The sequence below is a fragment of the Cupressus sempervirens genome, chromosome 4 (genome assembly GCF_028749045.1).
Source record: "Cupressus sempervirens isolate cs-2001-9-10 chromosome 4, ASM2874904v1, whole genome shotgun sequence".
In the NCBI taxonomy this organism is placed as follows: Eukaryota; Viridiplantae; Streptophyta; class Pinopsida; order Cupressales; family Cupressaceae; genus Cupressus; species Cupressus sempervirens.
Genome location: NC_143121.1, coordinates 124,977,565 through 125,004,301, shown reverse-complemented (window position 1 = coordinate 125,004,301; position 26,737 = coordinate 124,977,565).

The window sequence follows — 26,737 nt, the reverse complement described above, 5'->3', positions numbered from 1 at the left end:
GACTACCATAATAATTCACACTTGTGTTAGTAATACAAGAAATAATAACAATACAATATCTATTCATAGGCAACATCACCTCCATTTTCCCTTTTGGATGTCATGTACACGCCAAGTCCAAGAGTCAAGAAAAGGTAGTAAATCCCAAATTCCCATAATTAATAAATCAAGACATGAGAGGATAAATAGATGACATCTTCTTTAATATTTTCTAGTTGAATTACCATAATCAACCTCTTCTTTATTTAAGATAAACATCCATTGATCTTTGGAGATCAAGATCCCCCCTCCCCCCCTCCACGAGAAGAGAAACCACCTACACTTTTGGTGTCTCTTTCACCCTCATATTTTACATGGAGATTGCATAGGGGGGATCCTCCAAGTAAGGACTCATTAAAAAGCACACCCATCCTTGAAGCACCAACACAAAGAACCATGCAAGGCCTGCTAGAGAGCCCACACAAAAAAAACCCCAAAAAAACTAGACACACCAAAAAAAAACCCAAACTCAAAAACCAAACACTCAACATGCCTAAGTTTTATGAGGCATGAAGGAAGGAAATAAAATGGGAATGTTTATAGGAAATGACCCCTTAACTAGTGATTCTAGTAAAAACAAAGTCAAAAAAATGGTAGATACAATGGGGCATGATGTAAAGAACCTATACATCATACATGAAAGGGTCCAAGAATAATAGAAATAGTATTCTAAAGACGAATGAAAGGTCACAATAATGTGACTCAAATAATATATGTAGTTATGGAAGTATGTGACTGTTAGAATGATTTAAAATAATTGAGAGGAGGGGAATCGATTATCCTTAGGTCTAGATGTACCAATTAAAATTTTGAATAATAAAAAAAACTTAGATCTATTCTTTAAGTAGCTCGGTCTCTACAACAAGTTATTGTGATGTGGAGGCTAATCAGACTCAAAGGTTCATTTGGCATAGTTTCTCCCTAGATTATTTCTATGGGGCTTTGGGGGCAATGCCTCCAAGATGAGGTCTCGAGGTAGTGCCCGAGGTGTGCTCCCATTCGCAGTACAGGTTGGGGTCAAGGGGCAATGCCCCTATGGGGGTTTTTAGGGGCATCACCCTCCAAGCCAAAATGACCTTATATTGTAAAAGGCATTGGCTGCTATTTTTTCTATTAGATGACTTATTCTTAGCTCTAATTTTGTAAGCGATAAGGATCTTGTATAAAATAGGCTTAGGGTTTTGGATTTCATAGTGTATGGTGATATTGTAGCTTCTTCCAATGGTATTGAGCTATTAGGGATTATAGATTGTAATCACTAGATAATAATATTATTGGACTTGCTGTTGGTGGATGTAGCCTAGGGATTGGGTGAACCATGTTAAATCTTTGTGTCTTGTGTTCTCTTATGTGCAATTTATTATTTTATGATATTTGTTATATTTGCATGTAACTGCTATTTTTATTTGTGGTTAATCTCAACAAGTGGTATCAGAGCTAGATGATTGTCATTTTTAAAGCAATCCTCTACAAGAAGGTCTCAGGGTTGAGTAGGAGTGATGACATATGAGGGTAAGCTGAAGGTTGAGAAGTTTAATGGGAAAAACTCTTAGTTATGGAAAATGCAAATGGAGGACTATCTTTATCATAAGGATTTATGGAAGCCATTGGAAGGAAAAAAAAAGAAACATGGAACTATGATAGAAAAAGATTGGGAGATTTTAGACAGAAAGACACTTGGAAGCATTAAATTATGTTTGGCTCCATCAATGACATTTAACATTACAAAAACAAAGATGATGGAAGAGTTGATGGAAACCCTAGCAAAATTGTATGATAAGCCCACCACTTTAAACAAGGTATTTCTCATAAAGTATTTATTTAATATGAAGATGGCAGAAGGTGGATCTATTGTAGACTATTTAAATGAGTTTAATACTATTACTAGTCAATTATCTTCTAAGAATGTCAAATTTGATGAAGAAATTAGGGCTTTCTTGATTTTGTGTTCTTTTCTTGAAAGATGGAATGGCTTGGTAATCGCTGTGAGTAATTCTATTTCTAGATCTAATACTCTAAAATTTGATGATGCAATTGGTGTTATTTTGAGTGAGGAAACTCATAGGAAAACCTCAGGTGGATCTACATTAGGAAGTGCATTGAATGCATAAAGTAGAGCCATAATGACTAAGAGAGGAAATAATTCTAGTAAATGTGGGAAATCAAGAGGAAAGTCAAAGGGGGAGAGATCTCAATCTAGAAGATTGAGAGATTGCTAGTATTATGGGAAGCTAGGGTATAAGAAGAAAGATTGCTGGACTTGAAAGAATAAAGAAGGAGATAAACCATAAGGGAACAAGGAGGAAAATGTGGTAAGTAACAAATTCAAAGAGGATGTTTTCTTCTGTCTTTATAAAATGTTGATGATTCATAGATTTTAGATTCTGGTACTTCATTTCATGCTACACCTCATAGAGGTTATTTCATTGATTATGTCCAAGGGGATTTTGGGCTTGTTTATTTGGGGGATAATGAACCCTGTCAGATTTTTGGAAATGAAAAAGTTAATATTAAGTTGTAGAATAGGAATCATTGGCCACTACATGAGGTAAGACATGTTTTAAGGCTAAGTAGGAATTTAATTTTAGTAGGGCAAATCAGCGATGAGGGTCGTGTAGTTATTTTTAATGATAAAAATTGAAAGGTTTCAAAAGGTTCCCTTGTAGTAGAAAAAGGCACGAAAGCAGGCACCTCATATCTTTGTATAGGTCATACTGTTCCTTCTACTTTGATTGTTTTAGAGAAAAATGAATGTTCATGACAGTTGTTGTAGTTGAGTAGGGAGAACAAATAGTTGCTGTAGATTTTGATACAACAATATGGCACTATAGACTTGGGCACATGAATGAGAAATGTATGAAATTCCTTCATTCAAACAAAGTTTTAATAGGTTTGAAATGTGTCAATATGGATTTCTGTGAAAGTTGTGTGTATGGAAAACAAAAGAGAGTGAGTTTTGTGAAGAGTAGGAAGGAAAAGAAAAATGAGAAATTAGAGATGTATGGGGACTAGCTCAAGTATCTTCCCTTGGTGGCTCTCATATTTATGTTACATTTATTGATGATGCAACTAGAAAAATAAGGGTATATTTCCTTAGATATAAATATGATGTATTTCAAACTTTAGAAAATGGAAATGCTTGGTTAAGAACTAGACTAGCAAAAAGATAAAATGTCTCAGATCTAATAGTGTTGGTGAGTATTTTAGTCATGAATTTAAAGATTGTTTTCCACTAAGACAGAGTGGTTGAATGCATGAACAAGATAATAGTAGAGTGTGCAAGGAGCATGATGTTGCATGCTGGTTTGCCCTTAAACATGTAGGTAGATGCTATCAATACTATTGTATATTTGATTAATATAGGTCCCTCTACTTCTTTGGGTTGTGGTATTGCAAAGGAAGCATGAACCTATAAGAAGGTAAGTTATTCTTTTCTCAAAACCTTTGGCTATGAAGCATTTGCACACATAGATTTTGAAAATAGAACTAAGCTAGAAACTAAGTCAAAGAAATGTTTATTTGTTGGATATGACATTGATGAATTTGGTTATAGGATTTGGGATTTTAAAAATTGTAAAATTATAAGAAGTAGTGATGTCATATTCAATGAGAAAGTGTTGTACATAGATTTTTTGCAGCAACATGAGAAGAAAGAAAATAATTATGTGGTACTGGATGATACTCCAAAATATGATGTTCCAATAGTTCCTCATGATTTGCAGTGACCACAACAACAAATAACACACAACCTAGTGAATGTTAGATGATAAAAAATGTTAAGTAGACCTCTAGAAATATATTCTCCTTCTTTTTATTCTATTTTACTTATTGATGTTAGTGAACCTGAATGTTATGATGAAGCTATGTAGGTGGATCCAAAGACTCAGTCGGAGTTTGCAATGAAAGAAGAAATGAACTCTTTGTTAAAAAATGAGATATGGGATTAATGCAAGTTGCTTGCAAGTAAAAGGGCTTTATAGAATAAATGGGTTTATAGGTTGAAAGATGAGGATGTAGGTAAGAAAAGATTTAAAGCTAGGTTAGTGGTAAAAGGATTTGCACAAAAAAAGGGCATTGATTTTGATGAGATATTTTATCCTATTGTTAATATGACTTCTATTCATACTATTTTAAGTATTGGGCTACTGAAGATTTGCATTTGGTGCATATTTATGTTAAAACAACCTTTCTTCATGGTGATTTGGATGAAGAGATGTATATGGTACAACCATAGGGAATTGAGGTCTAAGGTAAGGATAATCTAGTGTGTGGATTGAAGAAAAGTTTATATGGCTTGAAGCAAGCATCTCAACAATGTTATCTAAAATTTAGTAGTTTTCTGCATGAGCATGGATATAGTAAGTGTCATTAAGATCATTGTGTTTACTTTAAGAGGTTAGATGATAACAAATACATTATTTTATGTTTATATGTTGATGATATGCTTGTAGTTGGGTCTAACATGGATCACATTAAGGGGTTAAAAGAACAATTAGCACATTCATTTTCTATGAAGGATTTGGGGATAGAAAAGCAATTCCTTGGTATTAAAATTTGTGGAGATAGAAAAAATAGAAAATTGACATTATCTCAGGTTGATTATATTGTAAAGATGTTGCAACATTTCTCTATGGAGAATGCTAAAGCTATTAGCATACCTTTACTAGGTCATTTGAAATTGACTAAGGAGATGTGTCCAAAGACACAAGAAGAGGAGGCTAAGATGTCCATGGTACCTTATGATTCAACTATACGAAGCTTGATGTATGTTATGGTATGTACACGGCTAGATATTGCACATGTAGTGAGAGTCGTTAGTAGGAATATGAGTCATCTAGGAATTGAGTATTGGAATGTAGTTAAATAGATTCTCAGATATTTAAGAAGAACATCCAATTAGTGTTTATACCTTGGGGGCTCTACTACTAATTTTCAAGGCTATGTTGACTCATATTTGCTAGGGAATATTGATACAAGGAGGAGTACTATAGGTTATGTATTTACTATTAGTGGGGTAGCAGTGAGCTAGGTTTCTTGGTTATAGAGGGTTAATGCTTTATCCACTACAGAGGCAGAGTATGTTGCTATTACATAGGCAGCCAAGGCGATGATATGGCTTTATTTCTTCATGAAAGAATTGGGACACCCACAAATGGATAATTATTTGTTCATAGATAGCCAAAGTGCCATTCATCTTGTGAAGAATTTTTCTCTACATTCAAAGACAAAACACATATAGTTGTAGTATCATTACATTCAGTTAGTTTTTAATTATAGATAGCTAAAGATGGAGAAGATACATATAGATGACAATCCAACATATATGTTTACCACGGGAGTAACAAGGGAGAAGCTGAACTCCTCTTAATCTTTGATTGGTCTTCTAGACTAAACAAAATAAAAAAACAATAGAGCCTAGGGTGGTCTAATATTCCAGTGGAGCTACAGGTTTAGTAGTGCTATGATTGGTCTCCAAGTGGAAGATTATTGTGATATGGAGCCTAATGAGACTTAGATGTTTATTCAACCCATTTTCTTTGAAGATTATTGCTACAGTAGTTTGGGGGTAGCACCCTTGTGGGGTCATGGGGTAGCGCCCCAGGTGCACTCCCTTTCATAGCATAGGGTGGGGTTGAGGGGCAATAACCCTGATGAGGTTTTGGGGAGCAGTCCCTTTGAAGCCAAAAATGACCTTATATTGTAAAAGGTGTCGGCTATTATTTTTTCTATTAAATGACTTATTCCAGCCCTAGTTTTGTAAGTGCTAAAAACCTTGTATAAAAAGGCTTAGGATTAGAAATTTCACAATGTTTGGTGATACTATAGCTTCTTGTAGCTATATTGAGTTGTAAGGGATTGTAGATTTTAAACACTAAATTATAATATTATTGGACTTGTTGTTGGTGGACGTACCTCAAGGATTGGGTGAATCACATTAAATCTTTATGTCTTGTGTTCTCTTCTGTGCGATTTATTATTTTTTGATATTGGGTATATTTACATGTAACTGTTATTTCTGTCTTTGGTTAATCCTAACAAAACTTAATATTTAGTAACACTATAATGCCTCGCTAGGGAATGCAAAAGAAAGTAACCTAAAGTTTCACCAAGTTTGCTAAACATTTGTTTTTGAAAGATAATAACATCAACATATAATATATAGTAGAAGCAATAATAACAAGATATAAAATAGTAGAAGCGATAACTCACACACATACAACTAACATAAACATATTGCATCTCTTAAGGTTAAGTGACATGTGGTTTATTAATGTTGGGTTTGCGTTGAATTAGTACTCTAACCAAATTAGGATGTTTACTAGAGGCTTGGTGGTTTGTTCTGTGAAGATGTTATGTTTACTATCTTTTATACCCGACCATTGTGATGTCATCACATGTTCATATATGATGAGTTTGATGTATTGATCATTAATGCTTTCCAGATTTCTTGTGTAGAACTGAGGTGAATGGTATGATTTTTTTGGTGTAACCTTTGAATTTTCAATCGGTTATCTTCTGGTGCTTTCCAATTGCTTGTATAGGTCTGATGTGATTATTGTGTTTTATCTTTTGGTTCTTTCTAGTTGCTTGTATAGGATTGAGGTGATATTGAGATTTTTCTATAGGTGCTTTCCAATCGCTTGTAAGGGATTGAGGTGAAAATTGTGACTTTATGAGTTATACTTTTATGAGCCTAGGTTAGGTAATCTATGTGTATGTTGGGAAGTAGCTTGCAATGGAGGCCAGAGCCCAAAGAGAATGCCTAGGTAACCCATTCTAAGTTTTTTTTAATAATTAATAACATTTCATTAAATGGGTTTAAAATGAATTAAAAAGAGTTTGTGTTTTCCTTGCCCATGCCTCAAGCGCTTGTACAAGCTAGGATGGGAGTAGAGAGGATGCTTGGTTGTGACCTTGCTTCGTTATTATGCCTTGTCTATATGAAAGGATACTAGTGCCACATAGAGAAACTAGGGGGATGAAGTCTAGAGAGGCTGCCAGGGTAACCTTAGAGTTGGCTTATGCAATGACACTTGCCCACTTGCATAGTAGATTTCCTATGTGTCTTTGTTTCTTCTAGGATTAGGTGATATTTGTATCTTGGTATCTTTTAGATAATTTGATCTTAGGTGTTTCCTTGACCTAGCTATTGGTTATGACTTGTGTTGTTGATATCTGTATGGGACTTGAGGTTATCTCCTTAACACAGTGGGAGTGGGCCATTTAGATTCCATGAGGTTGGTGTTGGAAATGATTTAAAAAGATCATGAGGGAGATTGTTGAAGAGATTATACATAAAAAGTAATGAAACCGGTAAAGAATGTTCTCAATCATTGTTTTGTCATTGATGTCAAACTTGCTACTTGCAGGAATGACAATTTCTTTAGTGATCCAAATACTATCAATTGGTTGATTGACAAGGAGGAGGCAATCAATAAGATGCCGATAGAGTACCTAGAGAAAGGTTGAATTTATGATGTTGTAATGAAATACAAGGATCAACTAAGCCATTGATGAAAAAGTGTATTGATAACATACTCTAAGACACAGAGAGTGGGCACACTGAAACATATCAAAGATGTAAGGTTTTAGCTAAGTCATTTGTAAAGTCTAACTAAGTTCATTAGAGAGGGAGAGCTGAGCAAGCAAGTCAGTGCCAAACAGATTCTTAGTTGAAGCCGAGCAAGTTCACTTTTAGAATGTGCCGAGTAAGGATATAGATGCTGAGCAGAAAATAAGTGCCGAGTAAATATCAAGTGCCAAGCATGAAATAGGTGCCAAGTAAAGATATAGATGCTAAGAAGAAAAAAAGTGCCCAGTAAACATCAAGTGCTGAGCATGAAACAAGTGCTGAGTAAAGATATAGATGCCGAGCAGGATACAAGTGCCGAGTAACACAGAACAAGCCGAGTATCAATAAACCAATAATGCCAAGTTGCTGCATTATTTTGAAATAAAAGATTCGCTAGATCTGAGCCGACAAGGTTGTTACCTAGAAGTTTGTAAACTAGATAGAAGATAAGAGTGATGAGCTAGTGGCACAAAACACCATGTAAAAAGTTTTTTAGCGAATACAACTGGATGCTAGATAAGGTTTCTAGATAAAGAAGAAATATGGGGTAGATACATTGTATCCTACCTAATCCATTGAAACCCTAAAATTGGAGAGGGAGAATTGAGCGAGAAAGATATTTCAGTTTTCTATTTAAGAAGTCATAAGGTCACGAAGCAGAAGTGTGGTGGTGAAAAAGCATGAAATCATGAGCTGCTGAAGAAAAGTGCCAAGGAGTAAGAGAACAAAGAATACTCTATTTCACTGGATGACCACATATATGATTGCATTGGTTTGATGAGTAAAGAAGACTCAAGGAAACAAAGCTTGAGAGGAAGACAAGCTAATAGAACTGAAGTGATTAAAAGCCAAGCAAAGGATTGAACTAAAGTGTGATATGTAATCTACAAGTTATGTTGTAAGTTGAATCAGATCAAAGCTATTGTTGTTACTTTCTAGCAATTGTAACATTTAAGATAAAACCTGTGGACTTAGGTTGGTTTAATAGCCATGTTGTAAATCCTTTAATAGGGTGGTATTCCAAGTGAATGTTCCAAAGTCCTTTAACCAGGCCCATTCCTAATAGTTTGGTGAAATCCTCTAACAAGGTCACATTTAACAATGTGTTGTAGCCTTTAACAGGGCAGGCTTTTCACAGGGCAAACCATTAGAAGTGGTTAAAATCAATTGCGCAGTTATTTTGTGGGTATCATCCCCACCCCAGTTTTACCTTCTTATTCCTGGAGGGTTTTTGGGTTATCAAATTTTTAGTGTTATGGTGTGATGCATGTTTACTTTTCTTAGTTGTTTCAATATTTAAATTGCATGCATGATAAGTTCAGTTATGCACCATTAAGGTTTTGTAGAGAAAACAGAAATTTTTTTATTATGGCATTGGACCTTGAATAACTGATTCACCCCCCCCTCTCAGTTATTCTAAAGAATTATAAAAGTTGGGTGGTAGTGCACTTTTCTTATACCATTGAGATCTAACAACTGGATGTCCTTGTGTAGATTATTCTTTCTTCTGATCTTGTATTTTTGTTGGATGATTATATTTTGTTGTATTCTATTTGATTTCAGAGATCTTACGAGATGATGTATATTCTTTAAGCTTTTCATACCCTGTGATTTGTACAATAGATGATTATGCATTCTAGTTATGCCAAGTGACATATTTTGTAATTGTATATTATTTAAATAAATTCATACGTGTAGTTATTCTATGATGTGGAATTGTTGTTAATAGATTTAGTATTAATAAAAATTATCTAAATGTGATTCAATGTCAAGGGATCCTTAAGAGATGTAATTTATTTTTTGTTTTGTATTTATGTATGTGAGTTAATGCTTCCGCTATATTTTATCTATTGTTGTTATTATCTTTAAAAAAATGTTTTACAATCTTAGTGAAACTTTAGGTTAATTCCTTTTGGGTTCCTTGGCAGGGCGTTACATCTAGTATTAGAGCCCAAGTTTCTACATTGGGAGGTCTAGGTATATTGGAACATCATTAGATGGCAACTAGTTGAAATGAAATGAAACTTAAACTGTTATATGTATCTATTACAAACTTGAACACTCAAACTAGTTAAATTGAAATGAAACTTAAACAATTTATGTATCTATTACAACTTGAACACTTGAAACTCCAGACTCAATTTCTTGAAATGTAGAAAAAGGAAAAACTTGAAAAACTTTCATGAGTTGGATTTCAGACATATTTTCTTATGATTGTGCTTTAAGGTGGTATACCTTTTTTTGACTTGTGAGCATTGTTGTTGTCCTTGCTTGGGTGTTTTCAATGGAGTATTATCCTCCTATAGGGAGAAAGGGTTCAATGGGACCCACACAATGAGTGCCTAAGTCTAGTGGGGGTGGATGTAATGCCTACCCATAGTTGACTTTTCTTGTCATAGTGCTAAACTCTTTTAGGGTAATTTTATGATTAGTGATACTTGGTTACCGTATTTGATTAAATTTTATTTCATACTTAGTTGATATATTGGATGAGTTACTTAGTTATTTCATGTATTCATGATTATTTTGATGATGGTATATGTATGTTCAATTAGTGATTTCAGTTATCTCATGACGTTAGATGCATGATTTATATGTAGTTCTATTGTTACTTACCCCATACTTGCATGTGTATGGTGTACTTGTCTATTTTAATTTATGATTGACATTCCTGATATGGTTGAGGGATGGAGACATAATCACTTGCTAGTTGGGATCTACACAATGCACAACTTCCCACCATTGCTTGTTTAGTTTAGATTATATGTGTATGTGCATGCATGGATTTTATGCAAATTGCAGGTATCGGGCATCAACTTCCCTGAATTGCTATGATGAGTGTGTCCTATCATAATATCTCAATGGTTTAAGTGGGGAGATAATTCTTGAGTCCAAATCCTAACTTAAGCCAATTGTCCTAGAAAGTAGGACAAGCATCTAAGTTTACTCGTTCGAACTTGTCAAGTGACGTGAATTCATGATTTTGACCCTGGAGTTTGAATCTCTGTTCTGTTATTTATGATGGGTTTTCATTTTTTTTTTGTGGGTCAGTTGTGATTTTCAGTTATAATTAAATCAAATTCAAAGATAATTTGATGAAAATTTTATAAAGGAAATTCAATATTTAATTAATTGAGAAATTAATTAAATAAAAGAATTAAATTTAAGGATTTAGTTAAAGTTCTAATTTCAACATATTTATATTTATATTAATTCAATAATAATTTATTTAGGAGTTTTATTTTTATTAATAAACTCGAAATTATATTATTAGTTAAATTAATAAATATTTTATTTAAAACATCTCATGATTTAATAAAAGAGAAAAATGAATTGATTGATAAAGATATTTTAATTAAATTGGATAAAGTTTGTGCATGAAAATTAAAATATAATAAATTAATAAAGGAAAAGGGGTTTTGCCTAATTGCATAATCAAAGCCCTAGTTTGGGGGAAAACTCTTTATCAAGAAATTAAAGTTCATTTCTTCATACCAAGATTTGGAGGAGGGAATATTTGATAAGAGGGTTTTTGATAGAAGGAGAATTAATTTATGAGTCCTATGTGTTGGTTGTTTAGCATCATATCCAAGTAGGATCTTGTGGATTTTGCATAGTAATTTTTCATTTTTTGATTTCTCTGTCTTCTTCGTGTTTGTTGTGTTTATATTTTTCAGAATTTCATCTTTTTGAAACCCTTATTTGTTAATTTGAGGATTCATTTTTGGATTGCTAAAAAATTGGGATATGGGTTTAGAAAAGAAAACCTAGATTTGTTATTCTATTTTAGTTGCTTATCCCGGGCTTCTATATCATATCTGATTGAGTGAATCATTATATATATATATATATATATATATATATATATATATATATATATATATATATATATATATATATATATATATATATATATATATATATATATATATATAAATAATTTGTAATTATTGTGATAATTATAAATATATATATATATATTTATAAATTTAGGAAAATTCTTTTTTATGGAGAAGGGTATTTAATTTAAAAAAAAAAAAAAAAAAAAAAAATAATTTTCAAAAATGTTAATGGTGGGCGGGGCCACCAACCCCCCAACCACCTTCTTCCTTACCTCTCTCCGACATCGGTAGTTAAGGCTACACATGGTAGGCTTGCTACCACAACACTCGTGCCAAGCCCAAGGGCTTTAAACTTGCAGTGGGTAAGTTTTAAATTTAATTCTTATTTATTTTCATTATATGGTTTTTAGTTATTGTTAAATACTTTATTATATATTAAATGTTAGTTATATTTTTTAATAATATTTTAATATTAGTTGTTATTAATATTTAATATTATTTTTAAATATTAAATAATATTTCTAATTAATTATTAAATGATATAAATATTATTATTTTTAATTAATTATTGTTGATAGATAAGGATTTTTTTTATTAATAAATTAATCAAAATTATTTTATTAATAATAAATAATTATTATCATTCATAATTTTATTGATTATTGTTGAATTTTAATAATATTTAAATTAAGGATTTATGATTATTAAAATAGATTTGGAAAGTAAATTGATAATTGATATTGGGAAAATGATTATTTTAGTAAACTTGGGTTTTGCTTGATTGTCTAATTTTGAATGAAAATGAATTTTAGTATTTGGGGATTTTTATTACATATTTTGATAATTTGAAAACCTTAGTAAATTTGATACTTTGAGAAGACAAAAATGTTAACCTTGATTGTAATCGAAAACTAAATAAACTATAATACTTGGAAACAAGAACTTTCACCATGTTTGTATAATGAACTCTTATCATCAAAGAAAACCTAAAGAACTATGAAAACTAATGTTTAAAAGACTCTGATGAGATGTGTGTGGTTTTACATTTGGGGTTTTATGTTTAAAACATTTTTAATGATTGGTTGAAAGTTGAGACTCATGTGCACTCGAGAACATTAGCAAAGCTATGACTTAAAACGAAAATGAGAACTTGAAAACCAATAGTGAAAATTGAACTTTTATGTTTTCAAAACCTTATGAATTATGAAAATTAATTTTGTATGTACTTTATGTGATGTGTGGTTTATTGGTGTTGGGTTTGGGTTGACTTAGTACTTTGACCAAATCAAGATGTTTACTAGAGGCTTGGGGGTTTGTTATGTGAAGATGTTATTATATGATCTTTTATACCCAACCATTGTGATGTAATCACATGTCTTCTATTCATTGTGATGTAATCACATGTCTTCTATGATGAGTTTGATTTGTTGATTGTTAATTCTTTCCACTTTTCTTGTGTAGAACTGAGGTGAATGGTGTGACTTTTCTTGTGTAACCTTTTGAATTTTCAATCGGTTATCTTTTGGTGCTTTCCAATTGCTTGTATAGGTTTAATGTGATTATTGTGTTTTATCTTTTGGTGCTTTGTAGTTGCTTGTATAGGAATGAGGTGACATTGAGATTTTTCTATAGGCGCTTTCTAGTCACTTATAAGGGGCTGAGGTGAAAATTGTGACTTTATGAGTTATACTTTTATGAGCCTAGGGTAGGTAATCTATGTGTATATTGGGAAGTAATTTGTAATGGAGGCTGGAGCCCAGAGTGGTTGCCTGGGTAACCCATTCTAAGTTGTTTTAATAAGTAATAAAATTTTATTAAATAGGTTTAAAATAAATTCCCTGCACATGCCTCGAGTGCTAGTATAGGCTATGATGGAGTAGAGAGGATGCCTGGTTACAACCTTGCTTCATTAGTATGCCTTGTCTATATGAAAGGATACCAGTGCCACATAGAGAAACTAGGGGGTTAGAGTTCAGAGAGGTTAACAAGGTAACCTTAGAGTTGGCTCACACAATGAGACTTGCCCACTTTCATAGTATATTTCCTACGTGTCTTTGTTACCTTTGGGATTAGATGATATTTGAGTCTTGGTGCCTTTGAGATAGTTTTCTTTTAGGCGTTTCCTTAACCGAGACATTGGTTATGACTTGTGTTGTTGATATCTATATGGGACTCAAGGTTATCTCCTCAGCATTTTGGGAGTGGGCCATTTAGGTTCCATAAGGTTGGGTGGTAGTACATTTTTATTATACCATTGAGATCTGACAACTAGATGCCATTGCTGGATGTCCTTGTGCAGATGATTCTTTCTTCTCGATCTTGCATTTTTGTTGGATGATTATATTCTGTTGTATTGTATCTAATTTTAGAGATCTTATGAGATGATGTATATTCTTTGAGCTTTTCATACCATGTGAATTGTACAATGGATGATTATGCATTCTAGTTATGCCAAGTGACATCTTTTGTAATTGTATATTATTTAAATTGATTCAGACTTTTAGTCATTCTATGATGTGGAATTGTTGTGTATTATATTTAGTATTAATAAAACTTATATAAATGTGATTCAATGTCTTGGAATCCTTAAGAGACATAATCTATTTTATGGTTTGTGTTTATGCATTTGAGTTAATGCTTCTGCCGTATTTAATCTGTTGTTGTTATTATCTTTCAAAAAAATGTTTGACAATCTTAATGAAACTTAGGTTAATTTCTTTTGGGCTTGCTGGTAGGGTGTTACAAACACAAACTTGCAATCCACTGTCCTAGTAGTAATTGTAGAATGAAAAACATTAAACAATAAAACATCTCAAACATCATTCACACAAGTATGACACTAGGATTTAATGTGCTAACCCAATTTGGGAAAAAAAACCAATAACATGATACCAATTTTTTCTTCTTCTAAAGTGAGCTCTATTAGGATTCAACCTTGTTAAAGGTTACAATACACACTGCTAGGTACAGACAACTTTAAGAAACCTTGCTTTAGAAAAAAGTATAAAATTTTGGCAAATCAAACATTAGTTTAGGAGAAAAAAATTAATTTCTGTTGGCAAATTTTTAATTTGAAGTAGAAAACATATGAATTTTATTGGTCATTTGTTTTTCAATTGTATCAAAATTCTATAAAGTTTTGGTGAATCTTTCGCTATTGATTAAAATAATGGAAAAAATTACACATGCCTAGAAACCATGATTTTATTATTATTGGTGTTATTATATGGAGCCTAATTAATTATCAAACTTTAAGGTTAAATTTAGTCCACATTTATCATTATATTTTCCCTCCAAATTATTGAATTGTGGATGGGGGCGTTACCATTAGATGATCCTAAATTAATGTCTTTAATCCTATTTTAAGCCAAAATTTTAAAGGGATACCAAGTTTTAAAGAAATTCCCTAAAATAAAGACACATGTGTCCCCAATCAAATCTATTTTGAGCCAAAGTGAGAAAGGATAAAAAGTTTCATGAAAAGTCTTCAAAATAGAGACACATGTTAAATTGATGTACTTAATTTGTAACATGACTTAATTTTTTACCAAATATTGGTGAATATGACCATCGATTGAGACAATCCTTGGAAATTGTAGGGGAAAATATTTAATTTACCGCATAGAAAAATTAGATTCCATTGGCAAAATCATCACTAAAATACAAATACTTTTGTATTATTATTGGTGATTTTCCTAAGCATGGGACCCAATTTTGGTAAAGTGTAGGTGACATGGACACCCCAAAAGTGCACAAAAATTAGGTAAATTTGGTGTCCCCAATGAGTGAGATTAACCAATTGGAAAATATTACTCGCTGAAGTTATCTTTGCTCTTAGGTGTGACCCTGTTAATGAATTTAATCATCGTGTTAGGAGTTGCCTTGTTAGAGGACCTATGAAAATTCCATTAGAATGTCACCTTAATTAACGGATTTTCAAATGACTATTAAGTCAACCTTGATTGACTGATTTTAATTGATATAATGGTTAGAAAGTAACAATAGGTTGATCTAATAAATACGACTCACTTTTGCAAATACATATCAAAATGTGGCTCATTTGCTAATTTATTGACTGAAATACATTCATATCTCCATCTCTCATCTTTGACCTTCTTAGAAAATCCTTCAAACAATCACTCTTCACCTTTTCTCTACTCCTTTGCAACCTTCTTCTCTAGTTCTCTAGTAGATAAAATCAGCAACTACTAACCTCTATAGTTAATACTTATGCCTCCTTAAATAGGTAACTTTGTTCTTTTTCTACTTAAACATCAACATTGATCTTAGGGTTAGGTTAGATGAATCCTTCCATCATTTTGTTTCTTCCTTCTCCTTCTAGATACTTATCAAAACTTCTCTTTGAATCCATGTCTAGATATGCTCAAGCACAATTTTATTTGCATTAAATGCTCCAACTCATCAATACTTATCCTTTACACATTTTGACCAATCCAAAAATTCAACTATGTCAGCTGGGAATCTAAATTCCTTCATAAACTATCAAATTTTATCACTTGGTCAATAGTATGTTTGTTAGCCTTGGTCATCACTAGATAACTCAATCATCACTAATTGTCTTACTTAGATTACACTATCTTCACTCGATATAACTTTTTTGATACCTAGTCTTTATTAGTGCTTGGTCGACAATATATTCTCAGCTTCTACTATTTACTCAGTTGACACTACCACAAATCGACTTCAACTATAAGTTCCTTAATCTTTTTCTCTATAGCTCAGTTTAGCCCTTGTATATGGTCCTTCATTGATCATCTCAACTAGGCTTCAACTCAACTATCTTCTCCACTTAGTGTTATGATTAAACAACACATTATCTTGTCAAGGTCCAATTGATCAAGTGCCCATTGCAACTCCACATAACTCAACCTTTCCACTAGGTCTTCTTATTATCTTTCCTTCTCAAATCCTCTTCATCAATCATATTGATATGGAAGTCTACTTAGGTAGAAACTATCTCAACAATAAGGTTTGACATCAATGACAACATAACAATTGTTTCAATTGTAGTTTTTGAAAGGTCACAATAGTGCAACTCTAAATAATATATGGGGTTATGAAAACACATGACTACATAAATAACTAATTTTCAATGACTTAGAGAAACATTTTGGTGGCTAAAAATTCCAAAATCGGTAGGGTTGAGCTCTGAGGTAAATCCTAACATTATACAATCACATGTTATTAAGATTCAAATTGATAATGATGAATTAAACGAGTCAACAAATTATTTAAAGAGAGGGGATTTTTTAATGAAATGCAATAGGTCATGACCAACCTATAAAAAATTTACAAGAATGGTTTGATATTCATTTGGGAAAATCATGTGTGATCGAAGCCCTTCCAAATGATTTTTACCTAGTTATATGTGAGAATAACAAAAAAAAAGAATGGATCATGGAAAGTGGACCCTTTATGATGGATTAAAATTTGCCAAGGAAAGATATACATCCTCTATAACTTTAAAAGAGAAAGTTTTACCAACCAATTGCTTATATGAATTCATATCAAAAAAGGAAGGGGAGTCCTAAACATAAAATCAATATTTTCTATAGGCTATTAGGTGGAAATAATCAACAAGAAGAAAGGGAGGTATTTGATTGCATTAGCACATAAAATTTTTTGAGGACTAGGTCAGAGAATGGATAAAGGATGATGATAAACCTTTGATTTCAACACAAAAATCCACACCTAGTCAAACTAGGAAATCACCTAACTTAGGTAAGGATATGGAGACCTTAACTCAATGCAAAGATTCACATATTTTGGTCTAAAAAATGATCTAAAACCAATGACTATACCCAAATGATCTAAGGGAAGAATGGGATCCAGTTCTAGAGATTGAAAACATAATGAAACAAAAAGAGCTTTCTATAAATAAGGTTATGAGAAATAAGTGGTAGTACTTAAAGACATTCTAATGTAATTGATGAGGGATTAAAATAAGAAAATGAAGGAGGAAATAAGAAAGGAGATATATATATATATAAAAGTCTAAGTACATGATAGATGAGGATTAGGGAGGATCTAAGGGTTGAACCTACTATTATAATTCTTTAGAATAACTAAGAAGGGGGGGGGGGGCGGCAGGGGGGGGGTGAATCAGTTATTCAAGGTCCAATGCCACTTTTTCTCTAAATCCTTAATATCACACAACTGAACTTATCATGCATGCAATTTTAATATTGAAACAAAACATGCATCACACCATAACACTAAGAATTTGATAACCCAGAAACCCTCCGAGAATAAGAAGATGAAATTGGAGTGGGGATGATACCCACAAAATAACTGCGCAATTGATTTCAACCACTTTTGATGGTCTGTCCTATTAAAAGCCTACCCTATTAAAGGCTACAACACATTGTTAAATGTGACCTTGTTAGAGGATTTCACCATACTGTTAGGAATGGGCCTGGTTAAAGGACTTTGGAACATTCACTTGGAATGTCACCCTGTTAAAGGATTTACAACATGGCTATTAAACTAACCTAAGTCCATAGAATTTATCTTAACTGTTACAATTGCTAGAGAGTAACAACAATGGCTTTTTATTTGATACAACTTACAACATATCTTGCAGATTATAGATCATACTTTGGTTCAATCCTTTTCTTAGCTTTAATCACTTCAACTCTGACAGCTTGTCATCTCAAGCTTTGTCTCCTTGAGTCTTCTTGCTCATCATACCAATGCAATCATATTTGTGTTCATCTAGTGAAACTGAGTATCTATGCTCTCTTTCTCCTTAGCACCTTCTTCAACACTTCATGCTTTCATGCTTGACCACGACTACTTTGCTTCATGACCTTATGACTCCTTAAATAGAAATCTGAAATACCTTTCCCGCTCGATTCACCCTCTCCAACTTTAATGAATTAGGTAAGATATAATGTATTTATCCCATATTTTGCTCTTATCTAGAAACTTCATCTAGAATCCAATTGTATTTGTCAAAAATGGTTTACATAGTGTTCTATGCCACCAACTCATCATTCTTATCTTCTATTTGATTCACAAAATTCTAGATAACTACCATGTCAGCTTAGATCTTGTGAATCTTCTATTTTCAAAATAATACAGCAACTCGGCATTATTGATTTACTAATGCTCGGCTCCTAAAGAAATTCAGTGAAACTCGGCTCTTGAAATTTACTCAACACTTCAATATCCCTCGGCACTTATATCTTGCTCGACACTTGTATCTTGCTCGGCATTTGTATCTTTCTCGACACTTGTATCTTGCTCGGCACTTGTATCTTGCTCAACACTTTTATCTTCACTCGGCACACACTAAGTTGTACTTTGCTTGGCTTCAATTGAGAGTCTATTTGGCACTAACTAACTTGCCTTGAATTTTGACATGTCTTGGTGTATCCATCCTCTATGTCTTAGAGTATGTCATCAATACACTATTTCATCAATGGCTTAGCTATTCCTTATACTTCATTACAACATCATAACTTCAAATTTTCTTTAGGTACTCTAGTTACATCTTATTGATTGCCACCTCCTTGTTAATCAACAAACTTATAGTATTTGGACCACTAAAGCAATTGTCATTCCTGCAAGTCGCAAGTTTGACATCAATGACAAAACAATGATTGAAAACATTCTTTACCAGTTCCATTACTCTTCATGGCTTTTCAATTATTTCCAACAATCTCCCTCTTTGGCATTGATGGCAAACCAAATTGATCACTTGATCAACTTAGTTACCACAAAAATCATATTCGTAGCTTCCTTCTTGACTGCTGCATCCTTGACTACTGATCTCATATATCTCCATATCTTTACCTTTCAATTTCTCATAAATCTCCCTCTTTCATATATATCTCTCTCATTAGTATCTCCTTCTTACTTTGTATTGATCAGTTTTCTGCATATATCTCCCTCTTTGACATAAATGCCAAAGATGTAGCATCTTTAACATGCAAAATATAAGCTTTGCATCTCATTTTTTCTCCCTCTATCACCATTCTTGTGACTGATTTGGAGTTTCTTGTTTCTGCTGTCATCCTCTACATCATTCTTCTGATATTTCAATGATTTGCTCCAGTTGATGTAGGAAAACTTCTTTGCTTTTAAACTACTTGAGTTAGGGGGATTACCCCCAACTTGCCTGTTAGATATTCATAAGCATCCTTGGGCAATGGTTTGGTGAAGATATCTATAGTTTGTTCCTTTGTGTGAATGTACTCCATCTTCACTTGTTTGTCTTCTACCAATTCTCTAACATAGTGATACTTGATTGCAATATGCTTGGTTTTTGTATGCATTACTGGATTCTTGGATATGTTTATAGCACTTGTATTATCACAATACAATATCATAGGTTTGGTTACCTCTTCTTTCATTCCTTTCAATAGATGTGTGAGCCACACCATGTTTGTGCAATTGACTGCTGCTACCACATGATTCTACAGTGGACTGAGATGTGCATGTTTGCTTCTTGCTAGTCCAAGTAACTAGTTTTTTTCCTAAAAATAGTGCTCCTCTACTTGTGCTCTTTCTATCATCAATGTTACCTCCCCAATCTACATCTGTGTATACATTGAGCTCAAACTTTTCATTCTTTTTATAATATAGGTCAAAGTCATCAGTTCCTTTAAGATACCTTATTATTCTTTTTTACTGCTATGAGATGGTTCTCTTTAGGATTAGTAGAGAATCTAGCCACTATTCCAACTGCTAATGCTATGTTTGGTTTGCTATGTACAACATATTGTAGTTTTCGAATCATGGATCTGTACATTTTTTGATTAACTTCAGCTGATACATCATTTTTGGATAGCTTATGTCCTATTGCCATTGGTGTGTTGACTGGTTTGGAGTCTTCTAATCCAAACATTTTAAGTATCTCTTTGATGTACTCTGATTGTGTCATAAATATACCATGTTTTAGTTGATGTGCTTGCAAACCAACAAAAAATTTGATTTCTCCAAACATAGACATCTCAAATTGATGTTTCATTTTGTTAGCAAAACTTTTGAAAAGCACTTCCTTTCCTCCAAACACTATGTCATCCACAAAGATTTCAGATACAATAACATCCTTACCTTCTTCTGATTTGATGTACATGTTGCTGTTATCATTAGTTCTTTCAAATCCTATTTGCACTAGATACTTGTGAAGTCTCTTATACCATGCTCTAGGTGCTTGTTTCATGCCATAGAGTGCTTTATGTAGTTTACAAACCATATCCTTGTTGTTTTCATCAACAAATCCATTTGGCTATTCAATATAGACTTCCTCTTCCAATATACCATTCAGAAAAACAAACTTTACATCCATCTGATAGACTTTAAAACCTTTTTATGCAGCATATGCAAGTAAAGTTCTTACTCCTTCCATTCTTGCAATAGGGGAAAATGTTTCCCCATAGTCTAATCCTTCTTCTTAAGTATAACCCTTACATACTAGTCTGGCTTTGTTTCTAGTAATCTCACCATTCTCATCTAGCTTATTTTTGAATACCCATTTAGTGCCAATCACATTTTTGTCAACTAGTCTGGGAACTAAACTCCAGGTTTTGTTCTTCTTTATTTGATCAATCTCTTCTTTCATAGCTTTATACCAGTCACCATCTTGTAATGCATCATACACTGTCTTAGGTTCAAATTTTCTTAATAGACATGATTGATTTCTTAGTCTAGTCCTTGTGATTGGTCTTACATCTTTGTCACCAATTATCTGTTGAGCAAGGTGATGCCTCTTCACATATTTGGACAATCTTGGTTCTATCCTTGTTTCCATATTTGATCTTTCAGATTCAGGATCACTATGCGCTTCGTTGTCAGGTAGTTCTACATCTCTATCATGTGTACTAACTTCAGAGTTAGAATGAGCATTTCCTTCATTCTATAACTCAGTTTTTGAATGCATCTCGACATTTACTAGTTGTGACTCCGCTGAAACTGAAACTTGTTGTTGAATCCCAATTTGATTGATAGTATCTTCGTCAATAGGCAATCCTTCATAAGAATACACAAAGGTTGTGTAGTCATCCATTTTCTTCAGTTTTTCAACTTGGACATTTGCATGCTCATCAAAATTTACATTTACACTTTCCACAATTTTGTCAGTGTTAGTATTTAAACACTTGTACGCTTTACTTCCAGTGGAGTAACCAAGAAATATGGCTTCATCACATTTTGCATCAAATTTTCCATTTCTAGCATCTTTAAGGATAAAGCATTTGCAACCAAATACTTTGAAATGCTTTACATTGGGTGAGTGACCATACCATAATTCAAAAGGTGTTGCACTTGTACCTTTCTTGAATTGTACTCGGTTCAGTGTATGAACAGCCATGCTTACAACTTCTCTCCAATATTTTAAAGCAATAGTCTTTTCCATCATTAATGTTCTGGCATAGTCAATCACAAATCTATTTCTTCTCTCAACAATTCCATTTTGTGGGGGAGTTCTAGGGGCTGATGTTTGTCTATTGATTCCTTTGTCATTTCAAAATATCTCGAATTCATTTGATGTGAATTCACCACCTTTGTCTGATCTCAAGCATTTCAAACTCTTTCCTATTTCTTTTTCAACTCTAGCCACATACCACTTAAACATTTGAAAAACATCAAATTTTTGCTTGAAGAACATAAAATTCACCATCCTGGAATAATCATCAACAAACAACATTATATATTTATCTCCTTTGTAGCTTTGTACTTCTATTGGACCACATAAGTCAGTATGGATTGACTCAAGTACTTCTTTAGATGTATAGTTTTTACTCTTGAAACTTGATTTGGTCATCTTCCCTAGCTGACATTGTTTGCACATGATATTGTCAGGTTTCTTCAGTTTAGGTAAACCTCTGACTTTCTTCATTTTACTAATATTGACTAGATTATCAAAGTTGACATGACATAACCTTCTATGCCATAACCACACATCATCAAATTTTGCAACAAGACAAGAGGTATTTTCTAGATCAAGATAAAAAAGATTACTTCTTGTTTGATCTCCTTTCCTATCAATCTACCATCAATATCATAGATTTTTGAAGTTTTATTTCCAGATTCTACTTTGTAACCTACATTGCCTAACTGTGAGACACTTAGCAAATTGTAGTTTAGTCCTTCAACATAGTATGCATTATCACATGAGATTTGCTCTATAAGCTTAATGGAACCTTTTCCTTTGATTTGACATGGATCATCATTACCAAATCTAACACTATTTCCATCATATTGAGTAAAGTTAACAAACTTACTTTTGTCTCTAGTCATGTGATGTGAGCGTCCACTATCTATGATCCATATATCATTCTTGTTCATACATGTTACCAGTGCTATAGGCTCTTCTTCATCAGATTGGTCCTTCATGGCCACATAGACAACTTCATCATCATTATCATTAGAATCCTCTTCAACAATATAACACTTCTTGCCTTTGTCTTTGTAATCTCTCTTATCATCTTCTCTTCTATTTTTGTACTTGTTGCGTTCCTTGTATTATTTTTTCTATGTACACCTTGTAGCAATATTTCCTACTTCATTGCAATTAAAAAAAATGATAGGCAACTTACCTTTGAATTTTCCTTTGCCTCTGTGAAATCTTCTAGCTAGTAATGCTTCCAATTGTTCCACATCTTCCTCATCAGTGCTACTATCACTGGATACATATTTCATCTTTCTTCCCTTCTTTGATTTCACCTGATCAACATCTTTTAATGATGGCTTTGCTTTGAAAGAAGATTCAACATTCTCAGGTTTGTAGTTGTCAAAGTTAGATAACTCAAATGCAATGAGTCTACCCACTATACCTTCAAAACTTAGATTGTTTCCTGGCACACATCTTAGCTCTTGTATAGCTGATACTCTAATAGCATAGATAGGGAGCAAGGTTCTTAAAAACTTACTATTAACAATATCATCATCTAATTGACCACTCAAGCATCTTATTGCACTTACCACTTCCTTTATTCTAGCGGCATACTAAACAACATTCTCACCTTCTTCCATTTTCATATCATCAAACTTTCCTCTGAGACTTTCTCTTTTTACTCTTTGGACATTCTGATCTCCTCCATAAATGTCTGATAGGGCTTTCCACATCTTGAATGCAGTGTCACATCTTTTGATATCATCAAATTCAGCATAGTTGAGTGTAGAAGTAATTTTCAGCATTGTCTGATTGTGTTCCTATTTGTTTTTCAAATCTTCTGCAGTAAGAGTACTAGTTGGATCAACATGTTTAGTAATAATTGAATTTTAGGAATAATCTCCTATGGATCCAAGATGTAGCTTCATCAAGCTTTTCCATGCAACAAAGTTGTCTTTGTTGAGCTTGGGAACTTCTCTCTTAGGCATTTTGATCTTTTCTGCTTCTAGTCCCTTTAAACTAAGTCAACAACTAAGCTTTGATACCAATTGTTATAATTCTTTAGAATAATTGAGAGGGGGGGGGGGGGGTGAATCAGTTATTCAAGGTCTAATGCCACTTTTTCTCTAAATCCTCAATATCAAATAACTGAACTTATCATGCATGCAATTTTAATATTGAAACAAAACATGCATCACACCATAACACTGAGAATTTGATAAGCCAAAAACCCTCTAGGAATAAGAAGGTAAAACTGGAGTGGGGATGATACCCACAAAATAACTGTGCAATTGATTTCAACCACTTCTGATGGTCTACCCTATTAAAAGCCTGCCCTATTAAAGGCTACAACACATTGTTAAATGTGACCTTGTTAGAGGATTTCACCATACTGTTAGGAATGGGCCTGATTAAAGGACTTTGGAACATTCACTTGGAATGTCACCCTATTAAAGGATTTACAACATGGCTATTAAACCAACCTAAGTCCATAGGATTTATCTTAACTGTTACAATTGCTAGAGATTAACAACAATGGCTTTTGATCTGATACAACTTACAGAATATCTTGCAGATTACAAATCATACTTTGGTTCAATCCTTTGCTTGACTTTAATCACTTCAGCTCTGATAGCTTGTCATCTCAAGCTTCGTCTCTTTGAGTCTTCTTGCTCATCATACCAATGCAATCATATTTGTGGTCATCTAGCGAAACTGAGTATCTGTGTTCTCTTTCTCCTTAGCACCTTCTTTAGCACTTCATGCTTTCATGCTTGACCACCACTACTTTGCTTCGTGACCTTATGACTCCTTAAATAGAAATCTGAAATACCTTTCCCACTTGATTCACCCTCTCCAACTTTAATGGATTAGGTAAGATACAATGTATCTATCCCATATTTTGCTCTTATCTAGAAACTTCATCTAGAATCCAATTGTATTTGTCAAAAATAGTTTACATAGTGTTATGTGCCACCAACTCATCATTCTTATCTTCTATCTGATTCGCAAAATTCTAGATAACTACCATGTCAGCTTAGATCTTGTGAATCTTCAATTTTCAAAATAATGTAGCAACTCGGCATTATTGATTTAGTGATGCTCGGCTCCTAAAAGAATTTGGTGAAACTTGGCTCTTAAAATTTACTCGACACTTCAATATCGCTCGACACTTATATCTTACTTGGCACTTGTATCTTGCTTGGCGCTTGTATCTTGCTCGACACTTTTATCTTCACTCGGTACACACTAAGTTGTACTTTTCTCGACTTCAACTAAGAGTCTGTTTGGCACTAACTAACTTGCCTTGAATTTTGACATGTCTTGGTGTATCCATCCTCTGTGTCTTAGAGTATGCCATCAATACACTATTTCATCAATGGATTAGCTGTTCCTTATACTTCATTACAACATCATAACTTCAACCTTTCTCTAGGTACTCTAGTTACATCTTATTGATTGCCACCTCCTTGTCAATCAACACACTTATAGTATTTGGACCACTAAAGCAATTGTCATTCCTGCAAGTAGAAAGTTTGACATCAATGACAAAATGATGATTGAAAACATTCTTTACCATTTCCATTATTCTTCATGGCTTTTCAATTATTTCCAACACCTACTACACGAGTAGACTAGACAAATTATGCTATAGGAACTAACATAGTGAAATATGTGACATGAATAAACAAGGATGAAATAACACTTCAAAATTGTGCGACATGAAGACATAATAAAGATGATGCTATAGGAAGTGTAGAAACTATGAAGGAAGTTGATGTCATGCTTTAGTGTGTTTTAAAATTTTGATGTTTGTAATAAAGTTCTACGACGTGGTGGCATAAATGGAATAGTGATTTCTATAAGCTCTCCAATTACAACTACTTAAGAAAAAGTTAATTTTATTTTAATTTTGGGTCAGTTTTCTTTCTAAGTGTGTTTGAGAGTGTTTGAAATAATGAGGTCAACTATGTAATTGATGGCTACAAGAAGTTTCAAATAGATGAAAAAAGTTGGTGGTAGATTCTGACTGAAAACTGTTTTCATTTTCTTATTTTGTGTTGATGTTTCATCTTCCTAATCTTAGAGATGGTAAAATTTTAAAAAGGTGGATTCAGTAACAAAAATGGGGATCAAATACAACAAAATAGAATATAAAGAGTTTTTATTTTTTATTTTTGTGGGTCTTCAATTTGAATTAGTGTTTTCTAGATTCTCTTTCCAAAAAAACAATTGAAACATTGAAATTCTGAGAGCATATCAATGGTCTAGTTGTAGAATAATAGACTATTCAATTAGATTTAAATCCACAATAGGTGTTTATTTGAAATTTTTACAAGAAACTACATTTTTTTGAGTTGGTGAATGTAACTACGCATTGTTTTGAAGGTCATGACTGTAGATGAGAGTCTTTTAGACTCTCTGTAATTTGTTTTATGGGGTCATAGAGGGTTATGTATTATAATTTTATGTTTTCCTTTGTGTTTTATTTTTGGGTTATTTTTGTTTGTTCCAGGTGAAAGATAGTTCACATTTATGGTGAATATCTTCATATATTCACCGATGTGTTAAAATCACATAATTGATATGTGATAGTGGTAAAGGTTGGCTCAAATAATGAAGTTATAGATTTTGTTAATGATGGAGAATTCCATGATCAATAGTTGGTTTGTGATCATGTTCTAAAACCATGTATGTAGAAAGGTGGTTATTATTTGAACATGGATTAATGTTGCTTGGTAGTCAATTTGTATTCGGTTTGATCTTCAGCTTTTATATTTGATGGTGATTGAAGTTGTCCATGTATGTTAATTTAATTAAAGAAGAATCTGGTTGATTTACATTAAGACTATGCATGAAAGCTAATGTTTCTATAGGAGGTCAAAGAGGCTCCTATTGCATGTATATCTATTAGTTGGTACT